Below are 23,013 nucleotides of genomic sequence, written 5' to 3' on the forward strand. Positions count from 1 at the left end.
AATGGAGCTATTTTAGGGAGTGTTACTTGGTAATCCTGAATTAACTACTGCCGAACTTACTACTCTATTTTCCATATGCAATGTTTTTGTGACAGTAAGCCAGGGTGGGAAAAAGAACAGTAAACCAGGTTTGGACAGGAAGCCAGTTTAGGAAAAAAACAAGGTCATGCATTACACGGAATTATATATTATGTATTCCACATTAGGTGCTTTACACTGCATGTTACAGCTTAAAAACTCTGGAAAAAACCCTGCAGAAAAGACTTTTAAAAAACCTTTAATTCAACACTTTCCAAAACTTTTACAAACCAAACACTCCTTGCCTCCCCCTAGAACACATGTTAACATTTCCCGAATGGTATTTTATTCGGGAGATACTACCTTATAGCTACGTTTGTAAGTGTTGAACGTCAATATGGATGAAACGAGGAAAGCTGTTGTGTTGGGTGAACAGACATGATCAAGCGTAGCTGGTGGAAATAAATGGAGCTAAGTGAGTAAACATTAGGGAAAGCACGCTGGTCAACTGGCACTTGTGAAGAAACAGATATAATAAGGAGAAGAAAAAGGCTACAGGATATTTGTATTCTTGCAATTGCAGAAGGAAAAGCACTAAAAACACACATTTGAAATAGAACCAAGCAAAGCCTAGAGTTCCCAGCTGATCTGAACTGTGGTTCCACGTTCCATGTGCCCATGGCACGATATTAAGATGATGTGCAAACAGCGTAAATAGCTGTTTGAAAAGGACAAACCCCTGAGGATGGAGGGAGAGTTGGGGGTGAGGTGGGTAGGACTGGGGAGAAATTTGGGTGAGTTTATGTGTCAGACAGAGGATAAAATCATAAAAGGAAGAATTCGTGGACGTATGAAGAATTAAACTCACTTTGAGGGCCCAAGACCTCCGTGGGTTTTGCAAACATGTTGTACCTCTTGATGACCTTCATCAGAGTGTGAATAAATGGAAGTTTCATGTGCTCACACTATTTCACTTTTCCTATCTGTCTGGCCAGGGGGCAATATTTTATTCTAGGGAAATTTTGCTGTATTGAAGGAAATGTTTTACATCACATCCTAACTGGTCACCTAGTCACTCCAATTCACTTCACTTTAAATGTTAAACATGAGGGATGGCTGGGTGGCTCAGTTGGTTGAGCGACCGACTCTTGGTTTCGGCTCAGGTCATGATCTCACAGTTCGTGAGTCTGAGCACCGCATTGGGCTCTGCAGCATGGAGCCTCCTTGGGATTCTCTTTCTCCCTCTCTCTCTGCCCCTCCTGCTCTCTCTCTCTCTCTCTCTGTCTCTGTCTCTCTCAAAATAAATAAAAAAACTAAAAAAATAAAAAGCAATAAAAAAATAAATGTTAAACATGATCCTTACTTTTGAATGAATTAAATTAGAGGGAGGTGGTGAGAAACCCACTAACTATAATTCGTTTTGTAAACACCTAATGTGGAAAGGTATATCCTAATTTATCCACGGAAATAAACATGGAGTCCAGCACCTATATCATTCACCGTGAACCTAATGAGAGATGGACATGAACTTAGAAGGTCCAATACAGTCTGTCCACAAGGAAACTGTGCGTGGAAGGGACTCAATAGTTCTTATAAGAAGATACTATATTCTTGTGTCAATGAAAGCAAAACCAGTCGATGCAAATTGTGTGGCCCACAGAAGTGAGTAGGTTGAAACAGTTTTAGTAATCATCTGCAAAGCAATTTAAACTACTAACATCTCAGGAAGGTCAATTCCATGATTTCTGTGTCATCATTACATTGATCGCCTAAATCCATTCTTTCTGGATGGCTGTTTTTATTAACTGGGGATCTTCTCTGTCAGTGTTTCATTTCTAGTTGAGAAGATCTGCTTCTCTTGAGACCTCTTTGTCAACATATCTCCCTCTTTAAATTAAATTACAGTTTCGGTAAAATTTTATCCAAATTGTATATTTTTTTTAATGTAAACATCTGCCTTTGCTGTTACTGGGCATGGAAATACTTCGTAACAAATAGTTTGGGATTTTTTTTATTATTTCTTTATTTGGCGTATGGTTTTCAGGCAATGTCAGGGGAAACTTAACACCATAAGAAACAACACATTTTTCTCATTTATATATACTTCTTATCTTCTAACTTACATTTCAAGTGTTGCTTGTGCTACTTTAAACTATCTTAGTGTTTTTCTCTCATGATTTGAGAAGAGTAGAGATTTAATATAATAGTTATATCAAACAAAATATATAATTTTATATCTCTTCCTTTTGATGAGAACATTTAAGCTTTACTCTGTTAGCAAATTTCAATTTTGTAATACAGTGTTATCAGCTGTAGTCACTTTCTCTTTCTTCTTTCTTTCTTTCTTTCTTTCTTTCTTTCTTCTTTCTTTCTCTTAAAGATTTTACATATAAGTGATAACCATGTGATATTTGTCTTTTTCTGTCTGGCTTATTTCACTTCATAGTGTCCTCTGAGTTTATTCATGTTGCTGAAAATGACAGGATTTTATTCTTTATTAAAAAAATTTTTTTTTCATTATGATAAGTATACTCTTTAACCCCCATCCCCTATTACCCTCATTCCCCCCACCAACCCCACCTCTGGTAACCATCAGTTTTTCTCTGTAGTTTTTTTTTTTAATCTTCTCCTTTTTTTTAATCCTCTTCTCATTTGTTTTGTTTCTTAAATTCCACATATTAGTGAGGCCATATGGTATTTGTCTTTCTCTGACTCGTTTCACTTAGCATTGTACTCTCTAGCTTCATCTATGTTGCAGCCAATGGCAAGATTTTATTCTCTTTTATGGCTAAATAATATCCCATTATATTTATATATATATAAATATACATATATATGTATATACATATAATATACATATATTACATATACATATATACATATATATAAATATATAAAAATATATATACATATATATATCCCATTATATATATATACACCACATTTTCTTTATCCATTCACTTATCAGTGGACACTTGGGCTGCTTCCATAGCTTGGCTACTATAAATAATACTCCAATAAATAGGGGTACCTGTATCCCTTTGAGTTAGTGTTTTTGTATTTGGGGGGTAAATACCCAGTAGTGCAATTCCTGGATCATAAGGTAATTCTAATTTTTTTTTTTTTTTTTTTTTTTTTGAGGAACTTCCATACAGTTTTCCACAATAGCTGGACTGAATTGCATTCCCACCAACAGCGCACAAGGGTTCCTTTTTCTCCACATCTTCGCCAACACTTGTTGTTTCTTGTGTTTTTGATTTTAGTCATTCTGATGGTGTGAGGTGATATCACACTGTGATTTTGATTTGCATTTCCCTGAGGATGAGTGAGTTGAGCATCTTTCCCAAACGTCTGTATGTCTTTGGAGAAATGTCTGATCACGTCTCCTGCCTATTTTTAATTAGATTATTTGTGTTTTGCCATTAATTCCTTTTATATTTTAGATATAACCCCCTTATCAGTTACGTGGTTTGCTAATATTTTCTCCTTCTCCATAGGTTGCCTTTTCATTTGACTGATCGTTTCCTTTGCTGTGCAGAAGCTTTTTAGTTTGATGTAGTCCCACTTGTTTATTTTTGCTTTTGTTGCCTTTGCTTGTGGTATCAACTGCAAAATGTCACTGCCGAGACCAATGTCAAGTTACATACACTTGTGCTTTCTTCTAGAAGTTCTGCAGTTTCAGGCCTTATGGTCATCTTTAATCCATTTTGAGTTGATTTTTGTGTCGGGTGTAAGACAGTGTTTCAGTATCATTCTGTTGCATGTAGCTATCCAGTTTTATCAACACCACTTACTGAAGATGCCATCTTTTCTACACTGGATATTCTTAGCTCCTTTGTAATAAAATGATTGATGATACATGCATGGGTTTATTTCTGGATTCTCTATTCGATTCCATTGATCCATGTATCTGTTTTTATGCCAATACTATATTGTTTTTATTACTACAGCTCTGTAATATAGTTTAAAATCAGGAGGTAAGGTGCCTCCAGCTTTGTTCTTGTTTTCCCTCAAGATTGCCTTGGTTGTTTGGGGCCTTTTCTCATCTCATACAAACTTTAGGAATATTGTTTTCTTTTTATTTAGTGAAAAATACTATTGGAATTTCAATAAGGATTGCACTGAATCTGTAGATTACTTTGGGCAGCATAGACATTTTAACAAAATTACTTCTTCTGGTCTGTGAACGGGGAATTTATTTGTGTTCTCTCCATTTATTTGTGTTCTCTTCATTTTCTTACATCAATGTGTTGTAGTTTTCATTATACAAATCTTTCACCTCCTTGGTTAATTTACTTCTAAATATTGTATTCTTTTTGATGCTATTTTCAATAGCATTGTTTTCTTAATTTATCCTTCTAAAGGTTTATGTTGGTGTGTAGAAATGCAATTGATTTTTGTATGTTGATTTAGTATCCTGCAAGTTTATTGAAATTGTGTGTTAGTTCTAATGGTTTTTTCCTGAACCCTTTAGGATTTTCTGTGTATAATATCATGTCGTCCGCAAATAGGGACAATTTTACATCTTTCTGATTTGGATGCCCTTTATTTATTTTTATTTGCTTTAAATGTTTATTTGTTTATTTTCAGGGAGAAAAAGAGCAGGGGAGGAGCAGAGAGAGAGGGAGAGAGAGAATCCCAAGCAGGCTCTGAGCTGTCAGCACACAGCCCAATGTGGGTCGATTTCATGAACCGTGAGATCACGACCTCAGCCGAAATCAAGAGTCAGATGCTTAACCTGCTGAGTCACGCAGGTGCCCTATGGATGCCTTTTATTTCTTTATGTTGCCTAATTGCTTGGGATAGGACATCCGGTACTATTTGGAATAAAAGTGGTAAGAGTAGGCATTCACATCTTGTTCCTGACCTTAGAAACCTCCTACCACCTCCTCACAAGCTTCCAAATTGTATTCTTAAATATCATTGAATGTTTGTTGACTTAAGAATTTGTGAATACAAATGGAATTACCTATAGTTCCCGTTGTAACATGTAAGCAGCTGAGGGAAGAGGAAACTTGAGTGAGTTTAGTGCTTGTTGAAAGATTTGTCCAGCTGTGGGAGCAGGGGTTGTGGTGTGGGCAAAGTGTCCTGGCTGTGTGATACTATTTCTTCCCCATCTGTTAACATTCAGGAAAAAAGAAGAAGCTGTAAAGATAGGGAATGTGAGATCAGGTGGTGTGACGGAAAGAACACTGGCCTGGGTCTCTGAAGAATTAGTTTCTAATAATAATGGCAGGAAATAGCAGTTAATTGAGTACTTCAAGAATTTTAGGATACTGTGGTAGGCTTGCTATATCTTAGCTCATTTAAACTTCATAATGACCCTTTCAAATGATCCTTTTATCCCTATTCTATTGGAAGTTCAGGGGCACACATAGAGTAGCGATGGGAGTGCTAGGACTGTAATTCGGGTTCAGAATGCTGCATTAGCTCTCGGCTCTTCCTGCTCCTCCGTCTTTTCTTTGCAGATGCCAGGTAAGAAATGAAGTAAAATAACAATGCAGCAGTGTGATGACTGTAGTGGTCAGGGTCGGTAAGTTACACTGCAATTAACAGCCACACCCAAATGGCAACATTTAAAATAACCAAGACTTACTTCCTTTTATTCTCCAGGTCAACATGAGTCCTCTGAGACTTCCACTCCAAGTCTTGATAGCCTCCTCAGGGAGTCAGGTTGGTGGGTTACACATCAGTTCCCACCCAGTAGAAACTCCACAGAAACGTGACCCATCGTCCTTCGCCATGGGCCCAGGTGACAGGTACAGTGGATAGAACCAGTTATATGCCTTCCCCTTCCCCTCCAACCACAGGGAAAACAGGAAGCACAGTGCTACAAGTGCTTGGAAAGAGGAGAAACAGACAGGAGGCAACAGTCAAATGAGCTGCTGGGTTTGTTTTTCTTTGATCAGTATGGTGTCACCTTCCTCTTTATTGTTACCAGTTTCCTCTCACATCGGCTATTTAGCGCTGTTAGCTTGAGCTATGTGTAGCTTTGTTTCCCAACAGACAGTCTTAGTGTCTGTCCTGCCTCCACTACCTGTGTGCTGCCAGGTGAATTCCCTGACCTCTCCAGGCCTAGTTTTATCAACCATAAAATAAGTAGTCGGACTGGGAAATCTCCAAGAGCTCTGCCCAATGAAAATTTTTATGACTTTATGAAAAGGAAAATCAGTCCTTCTTTGATTATCTTACACTGACCCGGCAGGTAACATAGGCTGCATATGGCTGTGGAGGCAAAAATCCAGCAATAGAGAGATAAGCAAGCTGAGAGATGCTGGTGCTGAGTCAGGATAGAGATTAAGGATAATCTACTGAGGTAGACTTTAGGCTTCAGTCTGAGAATTCAGAAACGGGTAAGAAATAGTAAGGAAATAATTAAAGCCCGGATCCTCTGACTCTGTTTCTTAATTTTTTGGTTATTCAATGATTATTTTAGCGATTATATATGTATATGCATAACATATATGCATATATTAATGTATGTGTACACATATACATATAATACATATATACACATTAAAAAATGTTTATTTGTGTGTGTGTGTGTGTGTGTGTGTGAGAGAGAGAGAGAGAGAAAGAGAGAGAGAGAGAAGGGAGGGACAGAGAGAGGGAGACAGAGGATCCAAAGCAGGCTCTGTGCTGAGAGAGCAGAGCCTGATGTGGGCCTTGAACTCATGAACTATATCATGACATGATCCAAAGTCAGATGCTTAACTGACTGAGCTACCTAGGCGTCCCTCTACATATTTTGTTAAGGAAGACATTTAGTGGTTAACTTCAAACTTTAAGCCAAAACCCCCTTTGTGAGATGTCAGCCAAATACAAAAAGGCTTATGTTTTTTGGTTTGCACAGTATGATCAAGATTGCTACAAATGTTTGTCACCTAGTGCCAAGGTAACCCAACTGCAGCATGAGGCTTCTGAAAGCTGAATAACCCCCCATTAGCTGAATTAGAAAAAGTACAACCAAGTGACAGCAATTGTCTTAGTAAGACATGTTTTCAAGAATTCAGTTCAAACCAGTCTCTTTGTTCTCACCTGCATTTTCAACTATATACGTCCTTCTCAAATTATGGCTTCCTAAAATAAACACATTGGTTCATACACGTAGATACACGGATTTGCAAAGTGAGGAGAGGCAAGGGTAAATGCATGGGCTTGGTGCAGCGCAACAGGGCAGTGCTCTTTAGACAAAGGCCCATTACTGGTAGTGGGAGCAGAACAGGAACCCGTCTGGGCCCTGGAAAATGGCTACCGATGCGGGCAGGGAAAAGGCTTCTCTCAGGAATGTTTACCTGCTCAGATCTCCACACTGGTCTGCCGCCTCTTCCTCTTTGCACAGTAATGTTTACTAATCCGTCACCATGTGCAGGGAACATGCCTGAAAGTACAGTTTGCATGGAGACATGAGAGCTGAGCCATGGAGAGGGATTGGGGGTGAGGCAGCTTGAGAACCTGGGTCCAGATCCGTGCTAAGGCCGGAAGCCGTTCTGGACTTGTTTTTCAAAATTGCTCCTCTTTCCGCTCCTCTCCAATCCTTGTTTACTTACAAGGCCAAGCAAAATTTTAATTTTTTTAGAGGGATTGATTAAAGCCAGATGTGGGGAGGAAAACACTCATATAAGCTCTGTAATAGTTTTATAAGTTAGCATGCCTCGGCTCTAACACCCTCTTATTTAATCAAACACTAATCTAGTTGTTACAGTTCAGGTATTTTGTAGACCTGGTTATTAGCATCTGCAATCAATTGACTTGCAGTAAATGAGATTACCCCAGATACTATGGGTGTGCCTCATGTAATCAGTTGAAAATCCTTAAGAGCAAGAACTCAGGTTTACTGGAAGACGAAATTCTGCCTAAAGACTGTAACTTCAGCTCCCAAGTCGGAGACTTTTCAGCCTGCTAGCTTGCCCTACAAGTTGGAATTTGCTTGCCCATAAAACATGTAAGCCAATTTCTTCTCTGTCTTTTTTTTAATGTCTATTTATACTTTGAGAGAGAGAGAGAGGGAGAGAGAGAATCCCAAGAATCCCAATCCCAGTCCCTCTGTTAGCACAGAGCCGGATGTGGGCTCTACGAACTGTCAGATCACGACCTGAGCTGAAATCAAGAGTCAGATGCTTGACCGACTGAGACACCCAGGCACCCCAGTAAGCCAATTTTCATTTATCTATCCATCTATCTATTTATCTATCATCTATCGACCTATTCATTCATCTGTCTTCTACAGGTTCAGTGTTTCTGGGGAACCCTGACTGATACAAACTCAAGTTATTTGCATGCTGATATAACTAATAACTAAGCTTAAAAGGGAAGGTCGGAACCATTTGTGAAATGGTACCCTTTTTTAAAAACAGAAACTTAAATTGCCTTCATGGTATGGCTCAAAGGATGGTGCTGCCTGTTCCCATCTGTTCAAATTGGGTCTCACCTGGCATGAAATTTGCACAGTTAGAATTAGTGGCATCTATCGATGGAGTAATCATAGACCTGGTCTAGAGTGTAAATGCCAAAAACTATTGGCTATCTTAAATGCAGGAAAAATCTTTCTAGGTCGAAAGCAGAACATTTTGAATCTTAGAATGAAGCAATCATTCTAAGGAAGTCCCACTTCCTTATTTCAGAGGTGATGAAATAGAGACCCAGGGAAAGTTAAGTGTGCTTTGCAAAGCCACAATCTTAAGAAAAACATATTTAATAACATATTTATCACTTGAAAACGTTTCAACAATTTTTCTGTATTGCTAAATATTTTGCTACAGCACATTGGCTTGGCTTATAAGGTATTCCATCATGGATGTGCCAGCCTTAAACTAAATACCTATTTGGTGCATTTAATTTATATTTTCACTTCTATAAATATTGTAATAAAACCCTTATACATAAGTCTTGGTACACATGCTTATCATTCTTGATGATGAGTTTCATGAAAAGGGATTTCTAGATCAAAGGGTATGCATGTCATGAAGTCTTTTTTTAAATATTTATTTGAGAGAGAGAGAGAGAGTGCTGATGAGCAGGGGAGGAGTGAGGAGAGAGAGAGAGAGAGAGAGAGAGAGAGAGAGAGAGATTGAAAGAATCCTAAGCAGACTGGGGGTTGTCAGCACAGAGCCTGACGCGGGGCTTGACGTCACCAACCGCGAGGTCATGACATGAGCCGAAATCAAGAGACGCTTAACCGACTGAACCACCCAGATGCCCCAAATGAGGTCTTTAATCCCACTTGCCAAATTGTTCTCCAGAGACTTCTTACCAGGTTCCAATGCTCAGCCACGGACGAAGGCCCCCGTGTCCCTGCACCCTTACCCACGCTGGATATTCTCATTAACAAACAAATACAATGGACCTAGAGTCTCATCTAAACTCCTGTTATTTATTAGCAAGGTTGACCTTTATTCTCCTAATTTTCTTGGCCATTGTATTTTCTTTATGCACTTTATACATTTCTGTTTGCATCTCTACTTTTTTTTTTGAGTTTATATTTTATTAATTTGTAGACATTTTTAAAAACCATGGACTCCAGTCCACACAACGATGCCCCCGGGAACGGTAGGTAGGTGTTATTGTTATTACTGATATTGTCATTGGTTCGCCGTGGGTGTTGGTGTTATTGTGCTCCTGCTGCCAGGTGCTGTCTTTTAGTGAGAAACTGGGAAGGAGCCACTGCCTGCGGTCAAATAGCCTGTGTTAGTCAAGATATATCTCTAATTCATTGGGAAAAATTCGCCGAAACATATCCCAGTTATGCTATTGATTTTAAAGTCTTTCACCTGCATCCGCTAGCTAGGTCCTGTTCTCCCTGGAATAAAGTAAAATGTGGTTGATGCTTCAAGGCACCTACATAATGGCACGCAAACCACTCCGCCTCTTTCGTTTTCCCTCTAACTAGGCACGGAGAGCCTTTCTTTTCTGCGAAATTATGGCAATTGACCTCAGAGAATACATAAATTGCAAAGTGCCTCCCCTTTTTCTATAGCATTCTACATTATCCCTATTTTTTCCCTCTAGAAAGTGTAAAATTACATATCTTAAAATGGAATCTGTGTAGCAGTGTTTTATCTTTTTAAATATTTAGCAGTACACCGTGTTTACTTTTTATGCTTTGTTCTTGAATATTGTGTTTTATAGAGGACTCTCAGGGTGTTTTCTTTCTCATTTTTACGGTAGGCCTCAGATGCTTGTGGGCTTGCATTCATTCATTTCCCTGCTGCCGTGTCTGGGCTCTTTCCCTAGGGCAGAAGTGGCATCTGTGATGGGTCACCATGTCACACAGCATTAGTGAGGAAGGTTGGGAGATGATTTAGGGATGTTTGGGATAATTCATTGTGAGTGACAGCTGAAAGATGTATACATATCAGAGTCTTTCAATGGTTGCTTATGGAAAGTTTTACCTCCACAAGTGAGCTTAATATATGTAACTTGCTATCATGGCTCCTGACATAGAGCCCACGATCCAAGGATGTTAGCTGTCTTCTGTATCAATCAGAATTCTCTAGAAAAATGGAGCCAATAGGATATACACACAGATGCACAGATGGAGAGAGACTTATTTTAAGGAATTGGGAATTGGCTCACGTGATTTGGGGGCCGGTAAGTTTGAAATCTGTAGGGCAGATCAGCAGGAGAAACCTAGGTAAGAGTTGTGGGTCTAAAATCTGTAGGGTGAGCCTCAGGCTGGAAGCTGAGGCAGGATTTCTATGTTACAGTCTCGAGACAGAGTTCCTCCTTCACCAGGAAACCTCAGGTTTGGTGCTTTAAGGCCTTCCCCTGATTAGATGAGGTTCATCCATATTATTAAGGGTAATCTCTTTTACCCACAGTCAACTGCTTATAGATGTTACTAATATCTACAAAATACCTTCACAGTAACATCTAGTGTTTGATTAAACAATTGAGCACTGTAGCCTACAAGTTGACATACAAAATTAACCATCACATTTTCCTTTTACCCTCCTCCATTCCTGCATGTAAAAGTGAATAGGGCTTTATTGGGAAAGCAGGGATCCTTTCCTCCCTATCTCAATTTCATGAACTCACTGAATCCATTTACTAAACATAGAGATCAAGAAGGTTTGGGACATGATAGGGTAAGAGAAAGAAGAAGGAGTTTGCGTGGGTTGGGAAAGTAACAAAGCAAGGACAGCAGAAGGAGGGTAAGGGCATCCCAAGGATGAGGCCATTGCTTTCCTGGTATAGCCTAGTTCTGCATGTCTGTGACTTCACAGGAATAATGGAAGTGGTGGTTAGAGGGAGGGCAGAAAAAGGATGGGCTCCCTCAATGCACGATGTCGGGAAACTTCCCTGCGACAAAATGGCAGGTGTCAATGGACTGAGTGAGGTAAGGCGTTCTGGATTCTCTGGAAGCATTCTCTACAAGTTCCTAAGAAATGCTCAGATCCTTCTTCCAAATAGCAGTGTAGACACGAACTGGGGTCTCCTGTGAGTTCAGGTTGAAGATGAGCATCGGAGACACGACTGCTACGTAGAAGAGAATGGAATTCATTCTCCAGGTGCAGAAGGAGAATGGGCTTGAATGAAAAAAAAAAAAGTTCATCATGTGTTGGTGGTGAAGTTACTTAACCTTTCAGGTGCACTAAGTATTTAGACATGTGGGAGGGTAATAATATCAACCCCCAACCCATTTTATAGGTCAAATGAGTTAAAACTGGGATATGATTTTTAATTTATGTCAATCAGCAAATTCAAAGCACAGAACTATAATTAGAAACCCACGATTGCCTGTAGAATATCCTTGTGGGCATAATTAATGCATATTGAAAATTTTTAGCAGTTATTTTAATCTCAGAGCCTGGTTCAAATGAGTTGATTTCTCTATTATGAGTATAAAGGGCTACCTACATATCCGGTAAACTTTCTTTAGCAATGGACTTTTGTGTTATTGCAGAAACTTGGTGTTGATCTTTCTTAGGTCACGGTCAACAAATTAAATAAGGAAGCTTGGAAGTGACTTGGGGAGGTTTCCTAGGTGCAACTTGTTAATGGGGAACACAAATGACTGTTCTTGGGGTCTGACTTGGCCCCTGGCTTTGTTAGATCATGCCTCTTTATTGTATATTTACTTTATTAGGTGGGCAGGTTAACTGTTTCACATCAGATAAGCAGAAGCAAGTCCAGTCATTGATTTTCAAGAAGGATTCTTTTAGAATTTGCATTTGGGTGGGAACACATTTGCTAATACGCTTGATACGTCACTTTTTGAAATACTTTCTTTTTAATGCTTGCTTATTTGAGCAATACAGAACAAATGCACAGTAATTTCCTTCTTTTCATTGGAGGCTTTTCTGTTTTTAGGCCAAGAATCCCAAGACACCCCTAAGCTTTCCTGTATTGGTGTTTACAAACAATGTTATAAAAGACTTAAATGTTTCCTGGATTGTTTACATAAGAGGCAATGATACACTATGGTAATAATGAGGGCAATGAATTCTGGAAGCTGGAAAGTCAGTTATGTAACTTACCTGTGGAAGACTGAACACTACATCTTTGCATTGTTAGACTGGTATTTGTTTGATGTGATTTTTTAGAAAAAGTTATCAGAAAAGCTTCCTCTGTAAGCAGCCATATGACCTCCAGGAGGCAGATAAGAGAAATGTAATGGCACTACTTGATATAATGTAGGTTATATCTTTGGCAATGATCCAATTTTTTCTAGTCTTTATTCACTGGGGAGTAAAATTATTGCCTCATAAAACAAGAGAAATGTCCAGTTATTTCTTAAGTGGGGCCCTATTAACGTTACCACTGTCACCAGCTCCTTCCACAACATTAAAATCTTTCAGCCCTGTGGCAGGGAGGATGTTACACACCCAGATTTAGTGATCCAAGGACAATTATTTTGAACACATACATTTCCTTGAAAGACCCAATTTTGAAAGAACTAATTTTTAGAATGATGTTCCAGCAAATCACTGGATTCATAACAGTGTTTTTCTTTAGAAATCTCTTGCCTACATCAAAAGCATCAACCAGGATATAAAAAAAAGTGAGTCTTAGTGTTAAGGAAAATCGATTATTGAGAAAGAGGGTTTGATTATCAAAATGTGTTACAATGTTTCACCCTAAAATCATTGAATTAAAGTTTCACTTATTTGAAGATCTGGATAATTGTCTTCAGTTTCTATCTGATTATTGCTATTGTGTAGAATATCCCTTTAGGCCTTACTGAGATTCAGAGTCCCATTTCTGCTTGGTACACAAATAAAAATGTTCTTGTCCATGTTGTCGGGGTGAGAATAAATTGGACCCATTTGAGGATATGTGATGGTTTCTGCAGAAGAGAGAGAGGCTCATTCAGACTGCTCTAATCTGCCTTGGTTATGTATTGTTAAGAACTGGCCAGGGACAAAGATCAAATTTACTCAAGGATGATGTTACTTTTCTATACACATGTATTCCCTTTGGTTCTTAAGTCGAGCCTTGGATAATTAAACATGTGCAACCATTTGCAAATTTCTTTGCATCCTTTCCTAATTGTTTCTTTGCTGGGATTCTTGCATGCAGCCAAATTGGGTCTGGTGTTTGGACCACAATATCTGAGCTGTTGTTGGCCAAATCGTAATTAGCTGAGTTAGGCGAGGCTACACAGTGTGTGGTATGACTTCATAGTGTGTCACCTAGGTTCCTCCAAGAGTAGAGGCCGAGCCCAAGATTTTGGTGATTCTGGGAATCATAAGTGACATGGAAAGGAGATTAAGACAGGGAAGAGAAAAAGGCCGATAATGTCCATGTTAGAGTGAGTTACCTCTTTGCACACTTGGGGTTCAAGTCCGCCGGAGACGTTCGATAAACCAATAAGAATGAACAGTCTCAGAATTGTCTTCTGGAAGGACAGGGACTATTCCTCATTAGTGGAGGATAGCCTGAAAGAGTACTGACTATTCCATTGTACTGAGTTGTGCTTTGGTCTGCTGAGCAAGTTTCTGTGGGGCTGGAGAAAGCCCTCACTCAGAGAAACCGAGAGATGCAGGCTTTTGGGTGGGAAACTACCAAAACAGTAGGTAAACTCAGAGATGAGATGAGATGAGAATATGGGGAGCGGTCCCGGAAGTATCTGATACCAAGAGTAAACTTGAAAATAACAGTGCTTTGGAAGAGTAGAGGGCTGCTTCTTTCACATAAAAGAAGTCCAGAGATAGACTTATTTTGGAGTGTTCACAATCCTCAGATGCCCCAATTCTTCCTGGGCCACTGTTTTGCTATCTCTAGTATAGGTTTGTCATCAAAATTCAAAATAACAACTAAATCTCTAGTGATCATATTCATATCCCAGGTAGTAGAATTTAGGATGGGACAAAGAAGGCCTGTCTTTCCCTTTTAAGGAAATATTCTGGAAATACAATAAACTATTTTTATCTTTTCCTCATCAATCAGAACTTAGTTACATGGCCGCATCCTGCTATAAAATATTCTGAGAAATACAACCTCGACTGCACATGGCCGTATGTCTAACCAAAAATCATGGTTCCATTGTTATGAATGGAAAGTAGGATGGGATATTGGCAACTAATCATCTCTGGACTGTAGGATCTTCATCAGCCAGGCTCTCATGGTTCTTTAAGTGGGAGAAATGGTAGAAGGAAGCAGAATTATACTAACCCTAAATTATTATGTCATATTCCTTTCGTAAGACTGAGCATCTTCACAAAACTTGTGACACTGACCTTGTGCACAAAAGTTATCATGGATGATTTGATTTAGATGAAAAAATGTATTTGTTTGTATTTTGCCTCGTCGGATATTTTTTTTTTAAGTTTATTTTTTATTTATTTTGAGAGACAGAGAGGGCGCGAGCAGAGTGAATCAGAGTTGTAGTGACATCAACAGCAACAGTGATCGCATTAGCCCGCTCAGGCCAAGATAACAAAACACTGCAGACTGAGTAGCTTCAATAACAGAAATTTCTTTTTCCCAGTTGTGGAGGCTGGAAGTCCAGGTTGAAAGCATGGGTAGGTTTGGTTTGTCCTAAAGTCTCCCTACTTGGCTCGCCGTTCGTCGCTTTCTCACTGTGTCCTCACCTCACCGTTTGTTTCTGTGAGCACCTCGCTAGCTGGTGTCTCTTACTCTTTTTATGAGAAACCCAATCCTAATGGATTAGGGCCCCGTGCTGTTGATCTCATTTAATCTTAATGACCTCTTTAAAGGATCTACATCCAAACAGAGTCACATTGGGGGGCTAAGGCTCCACCGTATGAATTTGGCAGGGACACAACTCAGATGCTAAAAAATGATAATAAGAAATATGTACTTAATGTATTTATGTATTGGGCATGACGCTGTTTTATGTAGATTCGTTTATTTAACCTTCATAACAATGCTGACTGAGAGATTATATTACTCACTTTATAGAGAAGGCCACAGATTTAGGGAGACTGCAACACGATTAAATTTGCATGGGAACAAGTGAAGGCAACAGGTGGACATCAGAGCCTGCGTTCATAAACCGCTGTGAGAAGGTGCTTGTGATATGAAGCCCAAGACAGAGAATTTCACACTTGACGGATGGACAAGCGTTGCTGGTCCCAGAGAGGCAATTATAGGCTCTAGGTGATGTTAGGGGAATTCTTTGAAGGGGCCCTTACAGAGTAGAATCCTCCTCTCCTCCTGAACAAATGGAGATGTATATCTAAGGATGGCAAGTAGGAACTAAAATACCACGTTATTCTCGGTAGAGGCTGGAGGATGTGGCTCTCGGTCTGTTAGTCAAATGAATCAGCAAATGAGAGAAAAAAAAAGTGCAGTTATTCACGAGGGCACACTGGCCCAGGGCAGGCCTCCTTCTTACCTTGGGACAGAGCCTTGGGAGATGCCGTGGAAAGTCTGCCCCTGTGAGTTTGAAGAGGAAGAACCTTGGGAGAACCACGCACAGCAAGACTGTTTGTCTTTCCAGGTCTAACAGTCTCCCCCACCCCCACCCCCCATCTCTTCAGCTGGTACAGAGAGTAAAAGGGGCAGATATCTTAGGAGCAATCCTCTCCTTGGAAACCAGTGGTGAGAAAAAGGTGTTCCCAAGTGATAGGATACAGTGAAGTGTTCTTGAGTTTGCCTGGACAGCCAAGTCCTCTTTCCACAGGTGTCGACTCTGAGGCCTAGACAACGAGGATGAAGTCTTTCTCTCTATTATTTGTGAAAACTTTTTCCTGGGATTAATTTTATATTGCTTGAGAGCAATACAAATCACTCAAATAATGTTATGAGGCAACCAGGCTTGGGATTGCATGTCAATGAGTGGCTACAGCTTGGAAATAAATGGATGCTTTGGTAATGCATTTAAGACACTACATTGTGAGTAATAGAAAAGACCAACATGTAAATATGTAAATCTCCCCCAAAAGGATCCAGGAAATTTCTGTCAGAAAAACAACTCTGCTTTCAGTAAGAAAACCAGTGGACTTAATCAAAGGAGTAGGTCTAAACAAAGGAATCAGAGCCAAATAGAGAGTAGGATTTTAATCATTCAGCTTGGTATGTTCAGCCTATGATGAATATTCATTAACGACTGATCAATACGCTATTTTTCTATTTCTTCAAATAGATTTGAAACACAAAAAACAAAGAAAAGTAAACATTTTCTAACCCTCAAGAAGAATAAATCCCCCTGCCGACACATTCTGCCATCTTCAAAAATAATGTTTCAGCAGAATAACTTCCTATACTTTCATTTTATGGCTGCCCCTCCGCCCACTATTGGGGCACTCAAAACCGGAATGGAGACTTGAGGCATTTGTCCAGAAAAATGAGGCCAAAAAACCCCACTCCCCCCTAAAGTTGGTTATGTGAAACATATTGTTGGCATTGCCCTAGATAGTGGACTGATTGAGGATTCACTTCATGGGTATAGAGTTGGCTCTGGTTTCTCCTGAAGAACTGAATGCTCACATCTCCATGCATGTGCATGTATAAAAGTAGAGTTTTTAATTTGTTGTGTGTCAAATTGAGTTTCTGAAATTTTTTTTTCAATTAATTTCCTCTCCTCGAGCGCATTTTGCAAATGGAATGTGATGATGAGGTTTAGTCATTTTGTTACTCGATAGTTCTAAATAGCTAATCTGAATAATTCTACTCCAAATAAATTCTGAGGGCTTTTTAATTTTGTAATTGAAATATTTGGTTGGCTGTTAACTTAAATAAATTAGGTAGCTAACAAACTTCTACTTTTCTCCCTGCTGCATAGTTGCAGTGATAGAGATAGGGGATGGTTCAGGCCTTCAAATGGATTTTTGTTGCGTTTGTGTTGCTTTTCGTTTACCTAGACCATTTGAGAGAAATGAAATACCTCTCTTTTTGTTTCTTTTATTCTTTCTTTCTTTTTTTCTTTTTCTTTTTACAAAAAGGGTCATCTGGGTTACACTGGTGTGTAGGGTTGAAAATACGTATCAGATTCTTAAGACATTTCCAGAACATCATTCAAAATCAGGATTCTGGGCCACTCTCTTGTTACAAAAATATTTATTCTTTGTTTCTTTTGAGATTCTTTAATAAATGTCGACTATTTTTTTCTTTAAAGTATGTTTCCCTTGGAACCGTATCATTAGAAAAAGTCTTGTCATTATGGTTTTATGGCTGTTTTGTTATTCATTTCTGTAAGTCTGAGGTGTTTTATTACATGGATTTCGCTAAATAAAAGTAATCTTTTTTCTTCAACTTGTGAAATGGAAATAGTGAATTCTTTGGCAGGAATATTACCAAAATCATCTTTATATAACGGCCTTTCTGTTTACTCTCAGTATTATCAAAACTGGTGTCCGTGGGGCTTAGTAAATTTTGAACTTCGCAATTTAAATCTAATCTTTTTTTACTCAGGACCAATTTCTGTGTTCTTTGGATTACCGATTTTGGAAGCTTGGAGAGAAAAATGTCCTTAAAAGTAGGGCTCTTTCAGCTGAAAATGGTGGTTTTATGCGTGGTATCTCTTAGCTTTTCCTAGTGGTTTTTAGCAGAAGGATTTGAAAGCAAGTGAAAAGATGGACGTGACTTTCACTTGCTTAGTTTGGGGTGGAGTGGCTTCCAGACATGATTATCTTTCTTCCTCTGAATGTGAATTTGGTGTTGCTAATGAAAGGGGCCATGCAGGTAACTGTTGACCCTGTAGAGAGTTTTCTGGAAAACAGATGCTTTATGGGTAGAAATTCCACCTCTTCCCTTGTGATTTACCCCTGACTTAAAGCATTCCATCTTGTAGCCCAAAGGAGCAGTTCTGTGTGAATGACAAGAGATTGCAGAGAAACCTCAGCCAAAACTTGTGGAAAACACACAATGCTTGAAAGAGGCAGCTGAAAACAATAGCCTTCTGAACTTCAGGACTTTGACATCCTCAGAATCTTCTTATACAGGTGAATAAATGTATTTCCTTTCTTTAAAAAAAATTTTTTTTAATGTTTATTTATTTTTGAGACAGAGAGAGACAGAGCATGACTGGGGGAGGGTCAGAGAGAGAGGGAGACACACAATCTGAAACAAGCTCCAGGCTCTGAGCTGTCAGCACAGAGCCTGACGCGGGGCTTGAACCCACGAACCATGAGATCATGACCTAAGCCGAAGTCGGAAGCTCAACCAACTGAGCCACCCAGGTGCCCCAATGTATTTCCTTTCAAATGCATGCTAAATATACTCAAAGTGTACTTATGTTAACATATTTTCTTGTTATTTTGAAAACTAACTTTGAGTAGGCAAATATCTCTGATGAAGAACTTTGGTTTAAGGCATTTCATATTTGTACAAGTCTGAAAATCAGGATGACTTTAGAGAAATTAAGAAACAATCAAGAGTGCTTATCTTGCTACCTCGAAAACACTTGTATTTAAGTTGGTCTGAGTACCTGAAATTAACATTCCTCACATTTCCAAGGGTCTTTCTAATTCTGTGCATATTTTTAAATTTTTTTTCTGTGTATTCTTTTGTCTTCTGTACTGACAAAGGCACCTATGCTCCCAAATTGTTTATCGTGTTCTTCTGTTGGGATTTGTATGACAACGAATTATTTGTTTCCGAAATCAAAGGGACATTTGCACTTGGATTACGGGGGCCTGGTAAAATCCCTAGGATATATCTTTTATATACTCCATTCCATGTCTGTAGCTATTATTCTTTGTAAGATACATGGGTGGTTTAAAATCCCCAAATGGAAGTGGGGAGACTAGAGGTTTGTCCTGGAATATAAGGCATGACATTTAAATGTTGATTTCCTGTTCAAAATGGTCCCTGGCTAGTAATTTCTCCAAAATTAAAATAGCTATACAGACATTAGAAAAGGTGAAATCCACAATATTAACAACTGAGGCTGACAATTGCCAAAATCTTGGGGAAAATTCTACTAATGGCCAAACTAGTACCACTCTATTGAAAACCATATTTAGTGACAAAACAGCTGAGCGATTAAGATCGTAGACAGAATTGGTTCAAAACCCGGCTCTGGCATTGTCCTGCTGTGTGAATTGGGCACTTTCCTTAGCTTCTTGCTGCCTCAGTTTCTCTACCTATAAATGGAGGTCATCTTCATGAAATAGTTGGGAGGCTGTAATGAACTACCACCCGAGAAGACAATGCCTGGCACATGGTAAGCCACAGAAAAATGTTAGCCATTAATAGTCAATGACCCAACAATACTGTGTCTGTTGCCATTAGGTCAGAATACCCATTATCACTGTCTGTCTGCTCATTCAGTAGAATAAGGCCAAACATACCAGAATATCAAGAAGTCATTTATGTGACACATTGTCTTTTTGAAGAAGTCGCTGTGTTGCCTTCTCCCAAACGTGTACAACTCAGCAAAGCTCTTATTGGCACAAGACAGAACATACCTCTCTTGACAGCATTGATTTCTGTTGTTTTACTACTGGCTTATGTCCCCTGGGACGTCTCGATTCCCCTCGTCTCTTCAGTAAATAGGCACCTTTCAGAAGAATTCCATACCCAAGCTTTGGCAACTCCCTATATTATCCTAGGGGAACTGAATGAAGTTCAGTATACAGAGTGAATTAATGGCAGAATTGGGAAAGGGTAGACTCAAGAGTTCAGATATCTCTTCAGTGTGTTGACCTTCAAGGAATGTCAAACTTCATCCTTCTTCTTTTCCTATTATTTTTGTTGCCTTTCAATACAGTCAGGTTGAACATCTTTTAAGTGAGCTAGTAATACTTCTATTCGAATGGAACATAGATCCATCTATCAATCTATTTATTACCTATTCATCTATCTACCTGAACTATTGTTTCACTTCCGTGAAGTGTAAAATTTTGGGAATGCAACAAGGCAAAAGATGGTCTACTTATGGAAGGGGTATAAGTTATAAAGAAAACGGTCACTCATTAAGAAATTTAAAGTCTGCTTCTGTGTTTTGACTGTCTTGAATGTGTTTTGTATCTCTCCAAACACCTGCATGCTTACTTGTATCTCCTTAACATTAATATGTATATATTTTTATTTATTCCCTTGACATAAAATACGTGCTGTCATTTAAGTGCAGATTAGTAAAAAGGTTAAAATTAAGATGGGAGTGGTTACATATGCATAGAGATTTCCATATAGATGAATGTTTTTGCCATTTATCTCTTATAAAATCTATCATATCTTCTTTACCCTCCAGATAACCTTCCAACAGAATAGTGGTTTTTACTTCCGGAACCATCATCCCAGTAGCATAAAGTTTGTTCTTGACAACAGATTTGCTAGTCCTCCCAGGACTGAGTCTGGAGCCGTTAACTCAAGGCCTTTGTTACAATGAATTTGTAACAAATGAGACCTGGCGGTAGATTAAGTATCAGGTTAGTTAGCTGCGTAGAGTAAATACCAGGTTAACTGGGCGCCATTATCACGTCAGTGGCCCAGCATGGTCTCTGTTCCCCTTCCCTGCCACTGCTGGGTTTTGTTGTTGTTGTTGTTGTTGTTTGTTTGTTTATTTAAAAAAATTCTTTTAGTGTTTATTTATTTTTGAGAGAGGCAGAGAGACAGAGTGGGAGCAGGGGAGGGGCAGAGAGAGAGGGAGACAGAGAATCTGAAGTAGCTCTAGGCTCTGAGCTGTCAGCACAGAGTTCAATATGGGGCTCGAATCCACCAGCGGAGCCATGAGATCATGACCTGAGCCAAAGCTCAGGCTTTGGCTGACCCGATCAAACCTACTGAGCCACCCAGGCACCCCGCCGTTGTGCTGTTTTTGCAGGCTTTGAGAGCCTGTTAACTACATTTTTCAGAATCTCTTGCCATTAGGGTTCTAGGTTAGATTTGGCCAATAAGAGGCATTAGTGAAGGTTTTTAAAGGTGGGAGAGAGGCAGAAAACATCCTATTGTTCCTCAGGCAGTGGAAGACTGAGGGTAGAATTTAGAAAACTCCTCTGGGCATTTATTTCCCTATGAATCACTTACCTTTTTGCTACAGGCCACTGGTAATCTTTTTTTTTTTTTTTTTTTTTTTTTTAACATTTATTCATTAGAGAGGCAGAGAGAGAGAGAGGGAGACACAGAATCTGAAGCAGGCTCCAGCCTCTGAGCCTTCAGTACAGAGCCCAACGCAGGGCTCCAACCCAGGAACGGTGAGATCATGACCTGAGCGAAGTCAGACACTTAACTGACTAAGCCACGCAGGTCCCAGGCTGCTTGAGGTTTCCCACTTTCCTGTCGGAAGGCTGGCAACACCCCTGAGGACTGCAAGCAGCTTCCCCAGACATTCACTCCTGCACTCTTTTTATCACTCATTTCCTTTTATAAAATCTATTCTTTTTAGGGGCGCCTGGGTGGCGCAGTCGGTTAAGCGTCCGACTTCAGCCAGGTCACGATCTCGCGGTCCGTGAGTTCGAGCCCCGCGTCGGGCTCTGGGCTGATGGCTCAGAGCCTGGAGCCTGTTTCCGATTCTGTGTCTCCCTCTCTCTCTGCCCCTCCCCCGTTCATGCTCTGTCTCTCTCTGTCCCAAAAATAAATAAACGTTGAAAAAAAAATTTTTAAAAAACCTTAATTTTTCTGAGCTTTTCTGACCAAATTCTCAGCGCGGCAACTGAAATTAATCAGAATTAATTCACCGTGACCTCTGTCAAGGGACTTTGGCTATCTGGCTTCGCATTCTTGAAATGAGACGGTGGGGTTGCATCATCTTGTCTAGCGACTTTGATTCTAGCTGGAACGTGGTCTAGAAAGCTGTTTCTTTGGAAGTAAGAGATGAGAGATTGGTCTGTATCGGCGGATGTGAATGGTTCAGATATGCTTGTGAGCCAGTTTGGTTCAGCCTGCTCAGTCTCAGTCTCGGTAAATATTGATGTAACGTTTTAAGATTTCCTTTTATATAAAATCTGGAGTTCTGGACTGTCCTTAAAAGTCAGAAGGATGGGGCGCCTGGGTGGCTCAGCCAGTTAAATGTCCAGCTCTTGATTTCAGCTCAGGTCATGATCTCAGGGTTGTAAGACTGAGCCCTGTGTGGAGCTCCACACTGAGCGTGGAGCCTGCTTAAGATTCTCTGCCTCTGCCCTTCCCACCTGTGCTCATGCACGCTCTGTCTCTGTCACTCAAGGTCCTTCAGGCCAGCGGTTGGCGGGAGCCATTGCCCAGCCTTCTTTTTCATTCCGGGTGCGTTTTTTCTCAGTCCCCATATCCTTACTTCATCCTTCTGCCTTCTGTGGCTGTGCCCATCGTCCCACCACAAGTATGTTTTTTCCCTTATGGTAGAGAGTTATTGTTTGGAGCTTGAGTTTCTAACAAAAGTGGCAAAATTAAAGATGGAGAGAGTGGGCAATGAGTTTTATTAAAAAAAAAAAATGAGGGAGATGGGGCGCCTGGGTGGCTCCGTCGGTTAAGCGTCCAGCTTTGGCTCAGGTCATGATCTCACAGTTAGTGAGTTCGAGCCCCACTTCAGGGGCTCTGTGCTGACAGCTCAGAGCCCGGAGCCTGCTTCAGATTCTGTGTCTCCTTCTCTCTCTGCCCCTCCCCTGCTCGCACTCTGTCTCTGTCTCTGTCTCTCTGTCTCTTAAGAATAAACGTTAAAAAGAATAAATA

This window comes from Leopardus geoffroyi, chromosome A1, assembly GCF_018350155.1.
Source record: "Leopardus geoffroyi isolate Oge1 chromosome A1, O.geoffroyi_Oge1_pat1.0, whole genome shotgun sequence".
NCBI classification, from domain to species: domain Eukaryota; kingdom Metazoa; phylum Chordata; class Mammalia; order Carnivora; family Felidae; genus Leopardus; species Leopardus geoffroyi.